Genomic DNA, 4,820 nt, shown 5'->3' on the forward strand with positions numbered 1-4,820 from the left:
CAACTCACAGCTCAAAAGTTTTTCCTTATATTGACACCAAATCTGCCTTTCTACAACTTGCTTCTTACTGGTCATCTAGTTTTATCCTTGGAAGGCAAACAACAAATCCAACCATTTTTCTACCAACAATCCTTCTTGAAAGAGAAGAAATAATTCAGGGTACATGAGAGTTATATATGATGCCTACCCTGATCTCTCATCAAACCAAAGGAAAGATTAAGGAGGTTAACGAATGCTACCTGAAATTCAGATTCTGTCATCTCTAGCATAGAGTTTAGGCAGTACTAACTTATAAAGCCACTAATGCAACCACTTTGCTTGCCACTCACATTCCTATTCATACTGAGTCTTCTATGTTGTTGAATATAAAATAAATAATTTAATAATTACAAAAACACTATGGTTTGTTGTGTTTGGTGCCAGACAGAATCTCCACAATTGCCAACAGTCTGCCAGTGATGTCTTAATGGCTGAAAGCCCAAATGGAAGATATAAATTCTACTATTAGCAACTAATACATGATTTCCTTTAACTGAAGAGGTAAAACTGTTTCTGGAGCAAAAGGTCACTTATGAAACACTATTCTACAACCTAAATACATCATGCTAGAATCTACACAGTAGCTACTTTACCAAAGTAAGAAAGAAGAAACATTATCATTTGAAAGTACCTTAACAGAACCAAGTAGATTTAGTCAATTTAGGTAATAGTAATAAGATTAGTAGTACAAAAAAAAAAAAAAATCTATGATGGAGAACAGAGTCCTTTCTCTGCTGAAATTAAAAATTAACTAAACCAGAGGGAGGGGAAGAAAAAAAAAAAAAAACTAATGAAAGCATCTATAATACTGAAGCATCTTTGTGCTATTGAATAAATACTTTTTCCCCCTTTCCAGCTCAAAAGCAGCAAATGAATTAATAAATGTACAAACAAAATCTCCACAGAATATTAGCTTTCCAATCTCCAATCCTCACTCCCAAAGAGATTTGACTTTTTTCAATGCAAAGAACAACACAATTCTGTTAGTACTTAATAAATTCTTTAAAATCAGGCTGGTAATTGAGGAAGAAGAAATAAAACATAAAAGCAGGGTTAGGGTTATTAGCTCAAAGAGACAGGGTTTAAAATTAATAAGTTAAATAGTTTCCTGAGTGGAAATTCTATCAGTTTACACATATATGCATATGTATGTGTGGATATCTACGCACATATATATGCTGTGTTGTTTAGTTATGTTAAGTCTTTGTGACTTTTTTTGGGCAAAGACACTGAAGTGATTTGCCATTTCCTTCTCCAGCTTACTTTTTAGATGAATAAACTGAAGAGAACAAGGTTATGTGACTTGCCCAGGATCACACAGCTAGTAAGTGTCCCAGGCTGGATATGAACTGAAGTTTTCCTGACTCAGCACTCTATCCACTGCACCACCTTGATGCCTCATAATGCATATACACAATGTATGATGTATGTATATATACATGTATATGCACAGTCGTATAGCATATATTGCATATAACATGTATGTGATGTATTATATGTTTGCTATGTGTTGTATTATGCCTATACAAACATATATATATACATAAACATACACAGGTCTATAGATATATACACACCTATAACATGTATATATGTGTTATATAAAACATTGTATATGTGTATATTTTATATAACATGTTATACACATTTATACACGTGTATATATATAGATATATACATATATGCATGCATATCTATACATCTATGTGTGTGCATTTATATAAATGCAACAGTTTCCCAATATCCATTTTTAAAGGCACTTGTCTAAGTAGCAGCTGGGTGGTACATTAATTTGAATGCAAATTACAAAAGGTTTCCACAGATGTTAGAACAACTGTACATCTACATTCATACGCACAGTCCTGATGGGACAAATGGAGCCTAGAGCTCGTCATTCGTCCGAATAGGGAACTAGGATACACTAAAGCCGGTGAAGCAGAAGCGGTGGGGGTGGGGGAGACAGCTTTCTCTCTACATAACTTTGAATCCAAGCTTCTTACCGATACAAAAGGAGGGTTCCTACCACTTCCTCCATTTCCCCTTCCTTCTTAGGGGAAGCCCAGACCCGGTGTGTTAGCACTTTTCCCTTTCCACGCCCTCCTACGTGCCGATTTCCGAACACCTTAGAGAGGGAAAGAAGGAGGGAGGGAAGAGGATTAGACCTGAAGAAAGCGAGAAAGGTGGGTTGGATGGAGCACCTGGCCGCGTGCCATACGCGCTCGCAGGGACTGAGTGTTAAACGACTTAAGGGTGGAGAGGGGGCAGCCGGAAAGGTGTCGGGCCGCCCCGAGCTCCGGGATGGTCCCGAGAACGTTCCCGGGGCAGGCGGGGCGGGCGGGGCGGGCGGGCGGCTGGGGGTGCGAGGCGCTAGCATCCGCTGGACCCTGCGCCTAGTGTGTGAGTGTGTGTGCGAGCGTGCGAGTGCAAGGATGAGGGGGGATGCAAGGGTGCCCGAGTGAGGGGGGCAGACCTGCGGCTGCGAGAGTCACGGCAGCCCCCGCCGCGGGGCGGCCCAGGCGAGCCCGAGCTCCAGCGCCCCCCGGAGGACCCGGCAAACGCCGAGAGCCGCCGGGCAACAAGCGGACCGTTAGGCAAAAGCTCCCCGGTCCCGGCTGAGGTCCCCGGCCGCCCGCCCCGGGCCGCCCCGCGCCGCCCCTCCTCCCTCCCGGCCCCGCATCCCTCCCCCGCCCTCTCCCTGCCCCGGACCTCGCCTCTCCTCTCCCCTCCCGTCCTGTCCCAGCCCCGCCGCGCCGCCGGCCGTTGCCGCCGCCCGCCCCGCGCCGCCAGCCTCGCCTCACCTCGCCTCGTCAGTCAGTCGCGCCGCCGCCCCGCGAGTAGCGGATCATAAAGAGGCCGCCCCATTTCCCGGGTCCCGCCCCCCCGGCCGCCGAGGGGCACCGCCTCCGACTCCGCACTCTCGCGAGAAAGAGGCCGAGTTGGAAGGAATTGGGTCCGAGGGATGCAGCATCGCGCCTGCGCTGATAGCTCTAGCTCTCTCTCGCTCGCTTTTTTTCCCCTTAAAATCCCTTGCGTCTTTATTCCCCTCCTTTCCCCTGCCATGTGGCGCCTTATTTATGATTTGAGATGAGCTCCATCCACCTGGTTTACCAAGCTCCGCCCCCTCTCTCTTCAACCAATCCTCTAGGGTTGTTAAGGCCCCGCCCCTTTCAACTCCGCCTTAAGCCGCGTGCCTGCCTTCCCCAGTCTTAGAGCTTGGAAAGAGAAGGGGGGGTGGGGGGTGTTGAGGAACTAGCGTAGGCCGACAGCTGTCTGCCAGTTCATAAGATAAGCCCTTCACTAACTTCCTCAGCCCAGAAAAAGACCCGCTGAAATCGGCAATCAGTTTATTTTCCGTTTATTGTAACGCCAGCTCTCAGTTGCAATCTTTGCTGATTTAGAAACATCCATTGCAACCGGAGAAATGACGAAAATGAATTCGAATGGGACAAGACTTCTGAGAAATACCAGCTTTAGCTGAAGAGATGCAGATATCCTATGATCACTAAAACCCAGGATTAAATCGTCCCTTTCGATAATGAGCACTAAATCCAATGACCTTTTCTTCAACCTTTCCGCAGAATTTGACACCACTGATCATCCCCTCATCCTTGAAACGCTTTTTCTCTAGTGTCCACACTACACTGGCCTTAACTTCTATTTTCTAGCTCCTGTTTAATTCAGTGATTCTTCTTTCTTCTTTTCCTATCTAATTATGTTTATTCCTTAAAATGTAATTTTTGGCCAGTGCTCTTTTCTTTATGGTCTCGTCCTCAGAGAATCATAGCTTCAACTATATCCTTCCTATTATCTATTGACTTCTTCCCTGCAGCTACCAAGCATGCTAGGAGACCTATAATAACAATTAAAAACAAACAAACAAAACTTGACCCTACTAGTCCCCTACAGCTATTGTTCTTTATTTCTCCTCCCTTGGACACCAAAACTAAAAAAAGCAGTCTAAACTCATCGCCTTAACTTTTTTTCCTCTCACTTTGTCATTCACAAGCAATCTAACTTCTTACAGCTGATCTCTCCTATTCAGGGCTTCTCTAAGAATCCTATTGTTTATCTCGCTTGGAAAGCGCATCCATTAGATTGACTACAAATGCGTTAGACTGGTTAGAATGAGGACTCATCAGATCAGTAACTAAAAATTAGAGCCTAGGTCAGTCCTCCTCAAAGTCAGACTCTCTCTTCCCAGCCTATCAGATCAGTAACTAAAAATTAGCGCCTAGATCGGTCCTCCTCAAAGTCAGACTCTCTCTTCCCAGCCTATCAGATCAGTAACTAAAAATTAGAGCCTAGGTCGGTCCTCCTCAAAGTCAGACTCTCTCTTCCCAGCCTATCAGATCAGTAACTAAAAATTAGAGCCTAGGTCAGTCCTCCTCAAAGTCAGACTCTCTCTTCCCAGCCTATCAGATCAGTAACTAAAAATTAGAACCTAGGTCAGTCCTCCTCAAAGTCAGACTCTCTCTTCCCAGCCTATCAGATCAGTAACTAAAAATTAGAGGTCCTCCTCAAAGTCAGACTCTCTCTTCCCAGCCTATCAGATCAGTAACTAAAAATTAGAGCCTAGGTCAGTCTTCAAGAGTTAGACTCTCTCTTCCCAGGCTATCTACTTCGGAGTTTTAGGGTGTCACACTATTCAGAGCAAGAGATGGATTCTATAGGATCCAAACCTCGTGAGAGATGCGAAAAGGGGAAAGAAGCCCTAGACAGCCTTAAAGTCACATCTAGGGAAGCTTTCATGAGGAGAAGGGGATAAAAAAGAGCTGAATAGT

General features: G+C 44.8%; 1 protein-coding gene across 4 annotated transcripts in view; it reads right to left on the reverse strand.

Annotated features, from left to right (window-relative positions):
- CHST12 (carbohydrate sulfotransferase 12) overlaps positions 1-3,112 on the reverse strand; it is an 88,806-nt gene extending 85,694 nt beyond the window's left edge. Inside the window, exons 1-2 of one of the 4 annotated variants that reach the window (XR_004229986.1) lie at positions 2,838-3,112; positions 2,040-2,161 (exon numbers count right to left, since the gene is read on the reverse strand). The gene's annotated coding sequence lies outside the window, so the exon portion shown is untranslated. Of the gene's footprint in view, positions 1-2,039; positions 2,162-2,745; positions 2,782-2,837 lie in introns of those variants that run through there. The other 3 variants (XM_012542826.3, XM_031941214.1, XM_003761537.4) reach the window with 3 other exon arrangements.
- Between the last annotated feature and the right edge of the window lie 1,708 nt (positions 3,113-4,820).

The sequence above is a fragment of the Sarcophilus harrisii genome, chromosome 1, assembly GCF_902635505.1.
Source record: "Sarcophilus harrisii chromosome 1, mSarHar1.11, whole genome shotgun sequence".
NCBI lineage: Eukaryota > Metazoa > Chordata > Mammalia > Dasyuromorphia > Dasyuridae > Sarcophilus > Sarcophilus harrisii.